Source organism: Hyperolius riggenbachi, chromosome 9 (assembly GCF_040937935.1).
Source record: "Hyperolius riggenbachi isolate aHypRig1 chromosome 9, aHypRig1.pri, whole genome shotgun sequence".
NCBI lineage: Eukaryota > Metazoa > Chordata > Amphibia > Anura > Hyperoliidae > Hyperolius > Hyperolius riggenbachi.
In genome coordinates, this window is record NC_090654.1 from 119,883,532 (window position 1) to 119,899,841 (window position 16,310).

General features: G+C 45.9%; 1 protein-coding gene across 2 annotated transcripts in view; it reads right to left on the minus strand.

The window, feature by feature from the left end:
* The window catches only part of PAK6 (p21 (RAC1) activated kinase 6), a 168,182-nt gene extending 152,120 nt beyond the window's left edge, over positions 1-16,062 (minus strand). Inside the window, exons 1-2 of one of the 2 annotated variants that reach the window (XM_068253438.1) lie at positions 15,649-16,062; positions 4,841-4,903 (exon numbers count right to left, since the gene is read on the minus strand). The gene's annotated coding sequence lies outside the window, so the exon portion shown is untranslated. Of the gene's footprint in view, positions 1-4,840; positions 4,904-15,615 lie in introns of both variants that reach the window. The other variant, XM_068253439.1, reaches the window with a different exon arrangement.
* Between the last annotated feature and the right edge of the window lie 248 nt (positions 16,063-16,310).

Below are 16,310 nucleotides of genomic sequence, written 5' to 3' on the forward strand. Positions count from 1 at the left end.
TGTAATGCAGACCCTTTTTTTTCAGTGAATAAAGTGTTGGGTTTACTTTGAGCAATCCCTGTTTATTTCTGTTATTATAACAATACAGCATTTCTTATAAAGAAACAAACAACCAAAACTCTTCCACTTCCTTCTACTGTAGTGTGACATTCAAACATTAACAACAGGAACACACCTTTTATGCACATTTGCCGACTGCAAATTATATTTGCTTTTATAAGGTGACTATTATTATGCTGCTTTTATGCAGTCGCTGACAGCTGCTGAATACACAAAGGTAGAGCACATTCTGCTGGGTTTATAGCAATGCACAAGGACACTGCTACTGCCTACTGAAATATCGCATTCATTGTCTGCACAGGATAATGGACCACGGAGTACAGGAACATTTTCTGCTGTAGCTTAGTTGGTGAGGAAAAGATCAGAATCAAATCTAAACATTGGAATGATTAATTGCCACAAGACAGAAAATGTGCTGCCTCCGGAAGCCCTGATGTCCCCGAGTGCTTCTAAAGACTGTCAGTTCCATACTGATTGAGTGTGCACTAGTGCATTTTATTGGTATGTACCCCTTTTTACAACCCTGTACTCACCAAGTACCCCCTAGCATAGTAAATATCACAAGTACCCTTTGAAAAATATATATTTAACTTAATCAGAGGCGTTTCTAGGACAGCGCGCCGCGGCAAAAAAAAAATGGGCGTGGCCATACAGTGAGTGGGTGTGGCCATGGGTGGGGCCAAATGTACATGAACTTAGCAGCAATGTAAGCTACAGATAACGGGCCTGCCCATCAAACTATTGGATGGAGCCCCTTGTTCTTTATTTAGATAATTTACAATCAGTATAGGCATAGATCAAAGATGTATACGCACATACAATTTTGTAGGGGTGCGCGATTTCTTGGTTTTTAATCAAAACCGCGATTCCTTAGAAGACGATCTTGGGATCGTCAGTTTTTTGCAAATCACGGTTTCGCCTGCCCGAGTGCCCGTACGGCTCTGCCCGCCCGAATGCATTCATCTGAATGCGGAGGGAGGCGGGGGGCGGATCCACAGCGTGCCGCCCTGTCATACACAAGATTGCCACTGATTGGGCAGAAGAAGCTGCGTGCTGTACGCGGTAGGCGGAGCTGTCATCAATGAAGTTTGAACAGCCTGAAGAAAGACTCGGCGGCGGTAGAGATAGGAGGGCTCTAGGAACTGAAAAGCCCTTCATCTTGCGGAATTCGCCGTGCGGTCCGCTGTAACGTGCCCGAGAGGACGTGCTCCGCTAAAAGCATTAAAAGAGCCCCCTGCTGTGGTGAATTTGTTACAGTCCACGGCTTCAGCACAAGATGAAGGCGGAGGGTGCTTTTATGCCCTCCGGGACGCAATCCATAGTTTAAACAGGTGACCCCATAACAGGCAGTGTGCCATTGCTGTTTTGTCATTAAAATGTGGTACTTAAGCACACAAACACATTGGGGGGGGAGCGAGAAACAAACAGAGGCAGCGCAGTCAGAGCATCAACTGTCAGTGTATGGGGGTGGCGGCGGGGGGCAGAGACTAGTAGTGGTGGGGACTGTGTGAGACACTGGGTGTGCAGCAGCAAAGAATGAGATATATATATATATATATATATATATATATATATATATATATATATATATAATGGCATTCTTTTCTCTCGCAATTTCAATTTTTCTCTAAAATCGTGCAGCCCTACAATTTTGATTGGTCAATCACTGACCAATTTTACCACCCCATGCAGTAAGTGGGCCAACAGACAATGCATTTGATGAACAGAGCTAAAATTGGCTAATCAAAATTTTATGTGTGTACCAGGCTTTACAGCTAATACTGTACATACTGAAAGTAGCAGGGATCAGCATACAATACAGCTGGTTTAAAATCAGCAAAGGCACAGAGTAACACCTTATACTGTACACACTGGAGGTAGTGACTTCCTGTATAAACAGGAAGTCGCGTCAGACACTAGAGGGAGAACCATCCACGCTGGAGCGCACGGAAGGTATGTATCTGCCGCTGCCCCGCCGCCTGCATACCCACACTATTCAATGCTGGAGTGGAGCGCAGAGGGGAGAGCCCGAGGTGAGGGGACCGTCCCCCTCCCCACTGACGTGCCACCAAGCTCTCCCCTCATGCTGCGACCCCTTCAGAATCTAGCGGCGGCCGGCGGGGCACCCCTAGAAATAGATTGGGGGCGCCCCAGGACATGTTGGGGGCACGGGCCCCCCTAAAATAGGGCTAGCGACGCCCATGTATTTAATCTTAGTACATGATAATTGGTTCTAAACAATTTTCAAGCATTTACTATTGCTTTTAATTAGCTAAAATGCTAATTAGGTGTTTAAATAAGATTTATAATTTTCTAAAACTCTAAATTTGTTATTCTTTGATTAAGTGTATCAAGCTCGAGTACCCCCTGGAACCATCACAAGTACCCCCTGGGGTACGCGTTTCACACGTTGAGAACCTATGCACTAGTGCATGCGGAGTATAGAGCCACTTGTCTTCTGAAGCAATCGGGGACACAGAGGAGGTGGCAAAATTGAATGGGGGACAGCAGTGGTGTAGCTGAGGAGCTTGGGGCCCAGTGCAAGTTTTACATGCGCCCCCATGCACTCTGTTGATATAAAACCCCAAAACCTACCAAGGACAGTTTCAGTGTCAGAAAGGGGTAATCACAGTAAGGAAACAGTTAGTTAACCACTTGAGGACTGCAGTGATTAACCCCCCTAAAGACCAGGCACATAATTGTGAAAATGGCCACTGTAGCTTTAAGGCCAAGCTGCAGGGCCGCACAACACAGCACACGAGTGATTCCCCCCCCCCCTTTCCCCCCACCAACAGGGCTCTCTGTTGGTGGGGTCTGATCGCTCCCCCCCCCCTCGGATGTTTATTTGTTTATTTATTGTTAGATAAATGTTTATTTTTTAAATAAATTTTGCTGTTTTTTTTATTTGTTTATATTCCCCCCTTCCTCCCGTGCCCCGCTGGCCATTCCCTGTGATCAGCTTTAATAGGCTTCAGCCTATGACAGCCGATCACCGCTGATAGTCAGGAGGGGACAGCAGTGTAACACGGCTGTCCCCAGTACAGCGCTGCGCTGCTGCTGATCGCAGCGCTGTACAAGTAAATAGATGGCGATCGTCTAACAGTCTCCCGAGTGGCTATTGCCGCTCGGAGACTGAAGAGGGGGCAGAGCTCCACCCTCCGAGCACGAGATGCGCGCGCAGCGTGCGCGCGATCTCTTGCAAATTAGTGCCTCAGGACTTGACGCCAATTGGCGTTAGGCGGTCCTGGGGCTGCCGCCGCGACCACGCCCATTGGCATGGGGCGGTCGTTATGTAGTTAAAGGACACCCGAGGCGAAAATAAACTAATGAAATAAATGATTGTATCTATCTTCCTTCTCCTAAAAATGACTTTTTAAGATATTCCACAGTTTTATTTTATGTTTAAATCTTTTTTTTAAGTCTTAACTTTTTAGGGTTTTTTGCACAATTACACATTCATTGAAGTATGCCAGAGCTGAAATCTATGAACTATTGACTCTTTTTATCGCTTTCCTGCTCTTAGAAGCTATTTTCTGCACGGAAAGTGTTTTATAGCTGGAATTTCTTATTAGTGAGGGTCACACTGTAGTCACTTCCTGTCTGAGCTTACATACCTGATATTTAACTCTTTCAGGCAGAGAAAGAAAAAAAAGGAACACAACAAAGTTATTTGTGTGCTAGGCACTGTACATACACATGTCTATCTCATGTCACCTCGGGTATCCTTTAAGTATTACTACCATACAATGCATATAAAGAGGTGTTCATTCCCAGTAAAGTACTAATGAAACGCTAATAAGATAGATGGAGGAGGGCCCCTAGCGGGCTCCTCTAGTCCAGGGGCCCCGGTGCAGTCACAACCTCTGCATCCCCTATTGCTACGCCACTGGGGGACAGGCTGGAACAATTTCACTGAGAGAGGACAGGTTCTATAGGATCCAGAGCCTTACCTCTCCATAGGCAAGTACACAACTTTTTTTTTTTCAAGTATGATATTATAGGTGAATCTAAGCAGTGTTCTTTTTGTCACCTGGGGCTTCTTCCAGCCCCCGTAAGCTTATTGGTCCCTCGCTGTCCTCCTGGCCCTCTTCTTTGATCTGCTTTTTAACTTGATACAGAATCCAAGTCGCACACTACTGCGCCTACACTGGACCAACAGCATGCGTTCTGGATTGCATTCCCGTGGCTTAACACAGAGCACATGCTCGGAGCGCTCCCAGCCACGGGGGCGTGATCAGGGGTGCGTGCCAGCACATGCGCAGCAGGGCACGACTTGCCAAGAGAGACTTTTCAGGAATCCCCCTATTTGCCCCTGCTACTAATCTCTGAAATCCATACATATTCCCCAAATAAGTCTTAGGGCCCATTCACACTTGAGCGTTTTGCCGACGATTTCGGCAAAACACTTAAACGCTAGCGCTTTTAAAAGCGCTGGTGTAATTAAACCCTATGAACCCGTTCTTACTTGGATGATTTGCGCTAATCACCGCAAATCACCTAAAATCGCGAAACGCAAACGCGCCGCCTGCACCATTTCCGGGCGATTTCCCGGCGATCGCGTTTCAGTTCTATAGAAGCGCTAAACGCGATTGCGGAAAAATCGCTGCAGTGTTCAGTGATTTTTCCGCTGAAAAATCACTCACGCAATTTTCAAGTGTGAATGGGCCCTTATAATACTGGTGTAATATGAATCACTGCTTGAAAATCGTTTGTGCTCATCTACATTGTGTACGGTATAACTAATACAGCACATTGTAAAAGCATTTTGTTGTATAAATACCTTCCAACAGAGTGACTTCACCTCCTCATTTTAATAGGTGATCTGCTGTGTCCAGCGCTTCATCTAAATCAGAAAACAAAAAGCAGAAGATCAGTACAATTGTCCATTGTTTCACAAATCTATTGCTACAGCCTGATTATATTCCATAATACTATCAGTTTACCAGCTGTAATAAAAGATTGAGTTTGCAAAATGCAGAACTAATGTAACAAGTAATGAGTGGTGACATATTGTGGCAGTTTCACGCCACAGATTGGCTACCGCACAGTTTGTATAAAGCTGTAGTATATTAGAGACAATCGTAACAATGGTAACAAAGAATGTGTGTGTACACTAAATATGACATTTAGGGCTGGTTCACACGGGCGTCTGCTGAGCTTTTGCTTGGCATTGCATTCAAACGCCAGCGTTTAAACGCCAGCGTTTAAAAGCTAGCTTTTGAAAGCTTTTGAAAAGCGTTCAAGACTAGCAATTCTGGTCTCTGCTATTGTTTCCTCGCGTTTACTGCCTCTGAAAGCAGCATGTTGCTTTTGAGACTAGACGCAACGCTGGGATCTACTGCCAGGCTTTCATGAAAGCCTGCAAAAGCCAGCTCTAAACGCTCCCATTCACTTGCATGGGATGGCAGTAGATCCCAAAAAACGCTGCGTCTGAAACACTGCGTTAAACGCCACAAAAACGCCTGTCTGAACCAGCCCTTAGGCCAGAAACCCACTGGGAGCGCTTTGTAAGCGTGAGTGATTTGAAAAAGCTCTTGCTAATGCAATGCTATGGGGGATTTTTATAAAATCACATCACTCAAGTGGGATCACACCCATAGCATTACATTAGCTAGAGCTTTTCAAATCACCAAGCGTTCAGAAAAGCTCTCCTAGTGGGTTTCTAGCCTTATGCTGCAGATAAAATGTGCTGCTTACTAGTCGTTGTAGCTCACGGCCTTTACTGACAATTCGTTTATTTATGTCATAAATATACGTTTGTCATCTATCTGAAGTAGTTTGGTTTGTGGTTGTAATCATTGCAACCCTTACACTATAATCACAAGTAAATCTGAAGCTATTGTAAAAACAAAAAACAGATACTTGCCTAAAGACAGGGAAGGCTCTAGGTCCCATAGAGCCTTTCCGTTCCTCTCCTCATCCCCTCGTTACCCCACAGGCTTCTCCATTCAAATCTCCTGCCACGGGAGATTTCATAAGTCTTCGGGAGCACAAGTTCTCCCGAAGACAGACAGCTCTGTATTGTGCATGCGCAAGTGTGCGAGAGAGGGCGATCATGCGTGCGCAGTGCTGAGCAGCTTGTCTTCAGGAGCCCGAGTGCTTCAAAGACTTCCAAAGCCCAGGCAAAGCGGACGAGAGCAGTCTGCGACCATAGACTGCTAACGGGTTGGCCTGCAGGGGACCGCGGAGACCGCGAGGAGAGGGGAAAGGCTCTATAGCCTAGGTTCTCAACGTGCGGTACGCGCGTAACCCAGGGGGTACTTCTGATGGTTCCAGGGGGTACTCGTCCTTGAAATACTTAACTAAGAATAACAAATTTAGAGTTTTAGAAAATTATAAATCTTATTTAAACAACACCAAATTAGTGTTTTAGCTAATGAAAAGCAATAGTAAATGCTTGGAAATTGTTTAGAACCAGTTATCATGTACTGCGATTAAATATATATTTTTCAAGGGGTACTTGTGATCATGTTTACTATGCTAGGGGGTACTTGGTGAGTACAGGGTTTTAACCTCCTGAGCGATAATCCCGAGCTGAGCTCGGGGTATGTCGCGCAGGAGGAGTTCTCAGGCCCTGGTGGGCCGATTTGCATAATTTTTTTTTTGTTACACGCAGCTAGCACTTTGCTAGCTGCGTGTAACTTCCGATCGCCGCCGCTCCCCGCCGATCCGCCGCTCGCCCCCGTGCCGCGCAGCCCCCCCCCCCCTCCCCGACCCCTTGTGCAGCCTGGCCAATCAGTGCCAGGCAGCGCTGAGGGGTGGATCGGGACTCCCTCTGACGTCACGACGTCCATAACGTCAGTGACGTCATCCCGCCCGGTCGCCAGCAGTTCTGAACGGGATTTCCTGCTTACTCTGATCGCCGAAGGCGATCGGAGTGGGTGGGGGGATGCCGCTGGGCAGCGGCTATCATGTAGCGAGCCCAGGGCTTGCTACATGATTTCAAAACTAAAAAATTTAAAAAAAAGTGCTGCGCCCCCTCCTGGGCGATCTTATTGTATCGCCCAGAGGGTTAAAAGGGGAACATAACAATAAAATGTTGAGAAACACTGCTCTGTAGGACCCAGAGCCTTCCTTCTCTCTCCTTAGGTGTTTTTTTTTTAATTGACATTAGCTTTAAAGGACAAGTGAAGGATATGGAGGTTGCCATAGTTATCTCCTTTTAAGCAACACCAGTTGCCTGGCAGTCCTGCTGATCCTCTGCCTCTAATACTTTCAGCCATAGACCCTGAAGTATATGCAGAGCAGGTGTTTCTGACATTATTGTCAGATCTGATAAGATTAGCTGTATGCTTGTCTCTGGTGCTATTCAGATCTGTTTTATTTTGTTGTTTTTAATTTTGCTTCAGACTCCCTTTAGAATGCCACTCATGATTGATGTGTTGTGCTATATTGGGCTTCTGCACAAGGAGTGACTGGGAGTCTGCTCAAATCACTGTGATGTACAGCTCAAGATACACTGCACAGGACGCAGAGAGTGGCGATATTACACCATCAAAATACAGCAAGAATGGCACTTATAGGGGAACTGAAGAGAGAGGTATATGGAGGCTGTCCTGTTTATTTCCTTTTAATCAATGCCAGTTGCCTGGCAGCCCTGCTGGTCTATTTCTCTGCAGTAGTATCTGATTAAAACTAGAAACAAGCATGCAGCTAGTCTTGTCAGATCAGACTTATAAGTCTGAACCACTGAAACACCTGATCTGCTGCATGCTTGTTCAGGGGCTATGGCTAATAGTATTAGAGGCAGAGGATCAGCAGGGCTGCCAGGAAACTGGTATTGTCTAAAAGGAAATAAACATGACAGCCTCCATATACCTCTCTCTTCAGTTCCCCTTTAAGAATGATGTGTTGTGCTGTACTGCTCTTCAGCACACAGAGTGACTGGGAGTCTGCGCAAATCTGTGATGTACAGCTCAAGATACACTGCACTGGATGCAGAGATCTGTGATACAATCAAAATACAGCAAGAATGGCACTTATGAATTATGTTGTGCTGTATTGCATTTCTGCACTCAGAGTCACTGGAAGTCTGCACAAATCTGTGACATACAACTCTGTCTCTTTCGCAGTGTCAGGAGCCAGGATGCTGTGCAAACACAACCCATGAACCAATACCAGTCCTGAGAAGGACTCTTTGGGTGCTCAGGACACTGTATAAACAGCTAGCAAGGCAGAACAGTGGCCTAGCTACTGCTTTCCCTATCTCAGTAATGCTCTGTCCCTTCTCTCTCTCTAACAGCAGCCGAACAATGAATCCAACATGGCTGCCGCAGTTGCGTTTTTATAGGGGGCGGGGGTCCGGGAGGGAGTGCTAGCTGATTGGCAAATGTGTCTGCTGACTGTGGGGTAAGGGGTAAAAGTTTACCTCAATGATGATGTATGGGGGGCGGATCGAACACGTTATGTCTTCGCCCGATGCGGCAAGCTTGAATACCCCCATCTTTGCTGCGAAGTATTCGACAAGCGAATACTTCAGTCCATCTCTACCGCACTGACCACACTACGTGATCATCAGTAACCAGCGGTTGTCAAGATCGTAAAATACCAATAAAGGGTCGGTTTCCACTTCCAGCTGTAGGGCCCTTTTCCACCAAGCCCATTGCTATAAGATCGCAATGCAACGTAGTTGAAAAGTCGCTTTGTGCAGTTACTTGCGGTGTGAGCATACAGTATAATGAAATTATGCTTCACTGCCACCGTAAATGCACACATTACTATGAAATAATATTGTCAGTTAAGACACAATGGAACATAGCAACTCTTAAAACTAAATCTATACCAAAGCTTCCCACACAAGGATGGTTCCACATACACACTTGTTTGCACACTGCGTATTCTGTCTGTAAGGGTACTGTCACATAGTAATGGGCTTCCAATTAGCCCAGCCATTCGTAATCGTAATTTTGATTACGTCTTGCTGGCCGCAGCAGAGGGGGGTAACTTACCCATGTCTCACCTAAAGCTGATGCGTTCCACACCACTCCAATGCATCCTCTTTCCCGGTTTGAAGGAGGAAGCATTGGAGTGATGTGAAACGCTAGTGAACGCTACATGGACCGCTATAGGCAGCGACATAGGTAAATTATCCCCCCTCCGCCCCTGGCAGCAAGACTTAATCAAAATTACGATTACGAACGGGGGGGGGGGGGGGGGGGGCGTGGCTATTTGGTAGCCCATCACTACTGTCACACTGACATGCTGTGTTAACTAACACTGTTTAGTGTACTCTAACATGTTGCAATTCACAAAAAAAAAAAAAAGATCACACCGTTATTACAATGCAGAAAATGCAGTGCGTTGCTAGAATAACACCCGTCAACATATAAAATATTAAGCCGGCCATACACTGGTCAATATGGCCATCAGAACATTATCTTATCACAGAGGGATCTATCTGTTCAAATTTCTCCACACTACACACAGATTTTAAATAATTTTCAGCTGCGTTGTAGCCCACCTGTCCGCTACACAGTCCCGGTCTTTGCTCTCCACACCGGCTGATGTTTGTTCACTCCCAACCACCTATGTGACTTAAGGACAGACACCAGGGGCAGCCTGGCACATATCTCACGTGACCACTAGAGGCCTCTAGTGTTATTTACGTCACACAGGTGCACACATGGCCAGATTTGTGGGAAGGCCACATAGGCCATGGCTTTGGGCAGGAGGATAGCTGGGGTGTTGTTGCAGCTGACAGCAGTCAGCTGTTTCCTGTGTGGCACTTGTGTCCTTGTCATCCCACTGCCTGACTGCAGTGTCAGTCATACAGCCCTGTAGCTGCTTGCCTCTCCTCCACAATGAGTGTGTGTATGCAGTGTTTCCCCTGAAACACCGGCTGTAATGTAGTGTGTGTGCAGCCTGTATGTGACTTCCCACACACTGCAATAGCACAAGGCAGCAAGGGAACAGGATCAATATGTGATCGGTGGCTAATCACATCAGAGTATGGACAAAAGTGAGGCCCATTGCACAAGATTCAAGAGGGGAACGAACGGTGTCATCCTCAACTAGACCACCAACTACCAGGGAAAGCCAGAGGGCAGGTATGTCTATACACCCTTTGCTCTCTCCCCAACCCCCCAGCACCTTCTGGCAATAGCAATTCTACCCTTGCTCTCTCCTCAGTCCCCCAGCATCCTCAGTTATGGGCGCACTCTCTCCCCAGCCCTCAAAATAATGCCCTCACTCTCTGCCTAAGTTATGCCCTTGTTCCCTCTCCAACCAGAGATGGATTAGGATGTAATGGGGAAAGGTAGTATATTTGGGGCCCACTTGTGGTCCTTTTGGAAAGCTGAAGAGGAAAGAGGTCAAAGAAGTTGGCAGGTGGGCCCCTTGACACCCACTAGGCACCTGCCTAGGTTGCCTGGTGGGTGATCCTGCTCTGACTCCAACCCTTCAGCAACCTCAATTATGTGTGCTCTCCCTAAACCCCTGCACCCTCAATTAACCCTCAGTCTATTTCCCAAGTGCCCTACATAAACCCTCAGTCTATTTCCCCCTTTTACCTTCAAGAGTTATCTGGCTTTATATACTGAGAGAAGCAGGGGAGAGAGGTTGGGGGACATCTGGGGGGTTGGTATAGGACAGCTGATGATAGTGGGCCTTGGGTGGTAAACAGTACAAATCTGGCCCTGTGTGCCCGGGGACTTGGGAGCGAAGAGAGAAAGCAGCCAGGGGGAAAGAAGACATCTGAAAACGGTGCCGAACAGCAGAGCACTTAAAAAGCGCCCGAGCGTAAACCAGCCATAGCAATGATTTTTAGAAGTAGTCAGTGCTGAATGGTAAGTAAACTTTTGAAGTGGACCTGAACGCTTGCACAGCACAGAAGGAAAACAGAGAGAAATTCACACTGTATGTATTTAGAGAGTTTAGCCTGTCGAATTCCCCCCTCTTTCGTGTATAATCACAAGTTGTAATCTGATCTCCCCCTGTGTCACATGACTGCCTATGGCAGAGATGGCAGATAAGCCCATTTGAAAGCACTGGATGTTAACAATATGTCTGCTTCCATGAATCAGGAAGTAGAAACAGTGCAGATTAATTTGAAGATTTGTATCAGCTGTAACGGACATTTTTTTTTGTTTAAAGGTAATTATGCTGTTGTGTAGCTTTTAGAGCAGAGAGGAGTTCTGAGTTCAGGTATAATCTGTATACTGCAAAACGAGTGAGGTTCATTACCTATCTACTCAAACATACATACCCTGAAAAGAGGTAATAGAAGTCAAGGAAATAAGGTGTCAGAAGAAGACTGTTTCACGTGATGAAACTTGTCTGATCATCAACACTGAAAAATCAAGCAGGCTAGTTTATCTGAAAGATTTTGGCAATGGGCACAGCCAAAAGAAAAGTGTTGAAAATAGAGATGTGATATACAATTCTACTTCGATTATTTTCTGTACAATTACGAGAATTAGCAGGTGCTGAACTGGAACTTTGCACAGGCCTAATAACATTTAGAAAGCTAATGATTAAGCTGTCAAGTAATGAATCATTAGGTTTCTTACTGATTAGCCCTGTGCAAGGTTCCAGCTCAGCTCATGATGATTCAGGTTTCCTTAAAGCAAATAAGACCCCTTTTCCATGGGGAGCTGAAAACAGTGAATTTACCACATATCAGCTGCTCCCCTGCACTGTCCGGAGCTTGGTAGGGAAGCAAGTGATTTGGGTGCGTGGCTCGGAGGGCATGTGATTGACGCTGGTGTCAAGCATCGGCAATCGGGTACCCAGGTGGCAGCCAGGTTGGGTGCCTGATGAGGGAGCCATTTGGCTACTATACATTTTTGTAGTAGACTAGTCGATCGGCTACAAATTAGAACTCGTTTGAGGGGGAGGTTAGGTTTAGGAATTAAATGGGAGGATTAATTTTAGGCTTTAAGTATGTGTGTTAGTTTTAGGCATTAGGTGGAGATGTTTCATTTGTTTTAGGCACTAAGAGGGAGGGTTAGTTTTAGACATTAGGTGGGGGAGTTAGTTTTAGGCACAAGGAGGGGGAGTTTGTTTTAGACATTTGGTGGGGAGGTAAGTTTTAGGCACAAGAAGCGGGCATTCACTTTAGGCACTAGGACGGGGGATTAGTTTCAGGCACTAGTATGGGCGATTAGTTTTAAGAATTAGGTGAGGAGGTTTGTTTTAGGCACTAGGAGGGGGCATTAGCTTTAGGTACACACTAGGATGAAGGATTCGTTTTAGCCACTAGGAGCGGGGATTCATTTCAGGCACTAGGAGGGGGCATAAGTGTTAGGCACTAGAAAGGGGAATTAGCTTTAGTCACTAGGAGAAAGGATTCGTTTTAGGCATTAGGTGTGGGAGTTAGTTTTAGGCAGTAGGAGGGGGGGTTAATTTTAGGCATTAGGTGTGTGTGTGTATGTTTGTGTGTGTGTGTGTGTGTGTGTGTGCGCGTGCGCGTGCGTGCGTGCGTGCGTGCATGTGTGTGTGGTGTGTGTGTGTGTGTATGTTTGTGTGTGTGTGTGTGTGTGTGGTGTGTGTATGTGTGTGTGTGTGTGTGTGTTTGTGTGTGTGTGTGTTTGTGTGTGTGTGTGTGGTGTGTGTGTGTGTATGTTTGTGTGTGTGTGTGTGTGTGTGGTGTGTGGTGTGTGGTGTGTGTGTGTGTGTGGGGGGGGGGCGGGGGTCGTCGTTTTAGGCACTAGGGTAAGAGTTCAAGTGAGAATGTAAAATATCAATAATTTAAATTATCAATAATTTTAGTTTTGGCAACTCCTGTGTACCCAACTTCTGCAGTGGTGGTGCAGCCCCTCCTGTGGAGTTACAAATGAGTGTGGCGGTGCTCGCCCTCACTTCCTTACCACCTCCACGTGGTGTTACAAACCCTGCCAGTCCGCTACATGAAATTACAGCCAAAAGGCACTGGTGGCCTGGAGGATAAGCTGCCTGACAAGCGCACAGTTCAACCTCTCGTGGAAAAAGGGTCAAATCCATGTTACGTAAAATTTCAAGCTCACCTCTAGAGGGATGATCTTTTCAGGTTTCGTACACATTTAAAGAGGAACTGTAGCCCAGGATTTAACTTCATTCCAATCAGTAGCTGATACCCCTTTTCCATTAAAAATCTTTACCTTTTCTCGTATACATCATCTGGAAGGGGGTTGTCTGAGTAGCTGATATTGTGACAGTGTGATATCATGACCATGGTCATGAAAGTTTACTTTCTGTAAACCTTTTGGCATTGTGGGAAATAACAGCTGTTTCCAACTTCCGAGCAACCAGTTTCTCCCTCTGCGCATATGTATATCTATAGGACAGGGGCCACACTTGTCTTTCAGTTTTCTGCTGTGTTTTATGAACACCATGGGCCTGATTCACAAAGCGGTGCTAACAGTTAGCACGCTGGTGAAAAGCCCTCTATCACGCCTAAACTGAGTTTAGGCATGATAAGTTTAGGCGTGATAAGTTTAGGTGTGATAAGTTTAGGCATGATAAGTTTAGGTGTGATAAGTTTAGGCATGATAAGTTTAAGCACCAACTGCGTTAGCACTGTAGTGCACTGCTGATCAAAAGTTTTGCGCTAGCAAAGTCTGGTGCACTTCGCATAGAGTTTAATGGCGCTGCTTTGCGTGCGGGACTTTGCACGCTAACTACACTTATCTAAACTTAGCATGCCTAAACTTATCACACCTAAACTTATCACACCTAAACTTATCACGCCTAAACTGGCTTTTCACCAGCGTGGTGCAATGGTTATCACGCCTAAAGTCTCTAACTGGGTTAGCACCGCTTTGTGAATCGAGCCCCATGTGTGTTTGTAATTATGCAGAAAAACACATGCGTTTTTTCACAGCAGCAGTTGATAGAGAAAACTGTTAAATTGTGCAGAATTATGCTGCAGGATGTTTCTGCATGCAAAAATGCATATAGGCCTCATTCACACCTAAAATGTCCTCCTCCCGGCGCTCCACTGCACGCTGAGTTTCTGGTAAAAGCGCTTTTCTATGCTCTTTCCAGAGCGGTTTTGTAATTCACTCCCTGGCGCAAGTCAGGAAGTGAACTCTTTGGTCCGGAAAAGAATAACTACAATGTATTTATTATTAAAACGCTTATGCAATCGCTGCACAAAGCAATTTTGTGAGCGTTTGTGATTTTCCTATACCTTCCATTGAGGCAAAATCGCTCAAAAAATTGTAGAGGCACCGCTTTGCTCAACACACAGCACACGAACCGCGCTGATATGAACTTTCTCATACAGATTTATTGCACAAGCATTTGGTGGGCGATTTTAAAAATCGCCTGCATTTGACAAAAAGACCGAAAACGCCCCTAGTGTGACCAAGCCCTAAGTGTGACCTAGCCCCTTGATTAACATGAGTTCTCAGTTTAAATCAGCTTTTCTGTGCAGAAAACGCACACGAAAACAGTCGGGCAGGGAACACACTTGCAGGGCCGTTTTCCCCTGCGTTTCCCAGGTTTCCATCGGGTTTTGCGGTCGCGTCTAACGCGTGCGTTTTTCCACATGTGTTTCCGCGTTTACGCGTTTGCATGGCATGTACTGCCATGCAACGTGCGGGAAAAAGCAGAAAACTGTGCGGTTAGAAAACGTGGAAAAAACGCGAACGCAAACGCGCACAAACACATGCGGCACAGCGTTTCCTGCGCTAGGCTATTAATTTCAATAGCCTTTAAAATCGTGCACGCAAAAATGCATGTAGTGGGTTCCCTGCCTTAAGTGTGTCCCATGCTTAAAAAAAAAACCTTTAGCATATCACATTGTTGGTGGGTGTGGTATAGATAATGGCAGTTGATACTGTGGTTCAAACATGAACGAATCACATGGCAATTATCAATCATTTCTTGATTTATTTTTTAACTTCTCACTTTGCAATGTATGGATTTCTTTTTTTCCCCTCTACTACTATTCGGTAAAGTTCCTCTTTAATGCACATTGTATGCAGGCCAGGCAGGACACTGGGTCAATTAAACTGCCAGCGACTCAGCGCTATATAAATGCTAAATAATAATAATAATCGTCCCAGTTTCACACTGCAAGTCAGAAAAATTGGCACCTCATGGATGATATCTACTCATCTCTAGAAGAGAATTGCTTAGCTGGCATAAAGTGTATCCAAACATAAGAGCCCTGCACAGCCCTACATATGCCTCATGCCTGCCCTCTTCCTGGAAGACAAGCAGGCCACGTTACTTTGGTTGGCCTTCTGGGCACCAAGGAGAATGACAAAATCCAGAGCAAAGTAACTCGACCAAAGTTAGAGCAGCTGCCAAACCAGTCAGCTTCCATCTTTCCAATAAAGCTGGAACATGATTGGCAAGTAATGATTCACAGCACACCGCTCTAAATGATCAACATTATCCCTGATTATAAAGCACCCATTTACCATGAGATGAGAATGTCAGATAGCAATTTAGTCAAATGAAATAACTTCATAAACTGCACACCCTGCCTGCAGGTAAAATAGGCTATAATTAAAACATCTCTTTGCTGTAATAAAAGCATGGCTGCACATTGTGTGACTTCTATCAGATGTGAGGTGCTGCTACTATCATTTACATTCTGCAGGGCTGCTCTGTGGTCATTCTGCAAACCTTAATGAATTGTGGTCCTCCAGTGCACGGTACCTGTGTCCCAGGAGGCTGCAATCAGTCACGAAGTGCTGGATCCGCTATGCTGGCTGCAGGCTCACCATTCCCACCATACAGGCAAAGCAGTGATGTGAAAGCACAGCCCAGGAGTGGAATGGTTCCTCATTGTGAGCCAGAGCACCTGCTGAGTTACTTCTCTCAAGACAATCAGCGAAGGTCAATCCACCTTCCCTTCACTGACAGACAAAGCCTACACAGCCTTGGAAAAGAAGCGAAGTCCTAATCTCATTCTAAAAAGGACACAGGAGCTTGCATCCGTCCATCCACTCTGGAGGTGTGTCCCTGGGTGACGCTATTCGAATCGAAATCCGCTTCCTTTAATGACTTATCAAACCTGCTCTTTTTTGGCACCGTCTGACTCAAACGTTGCCTGGGAATTTTACTACAGCCTCTAGTTGCCATGGGGAGGCAGCTGATGTCATTGGCATGAATGAGAGACCCTGCAAATTCACAACTCAGACAGGAATAGAAGTGTTCAGCCTCCACTTAACCCCCTAACTGCCTTCCTTGGAGGGGGGCTGCAAAGCCATTACCTCAAGTATGTTGCTGCCACTGTGGAGCCGAAGGAGTTAAGGCATGCTGACCTCTGTGATGTGTGGCCGTATTACAGCTTCCTATAGTGTTTGCTGCCCGGTTGG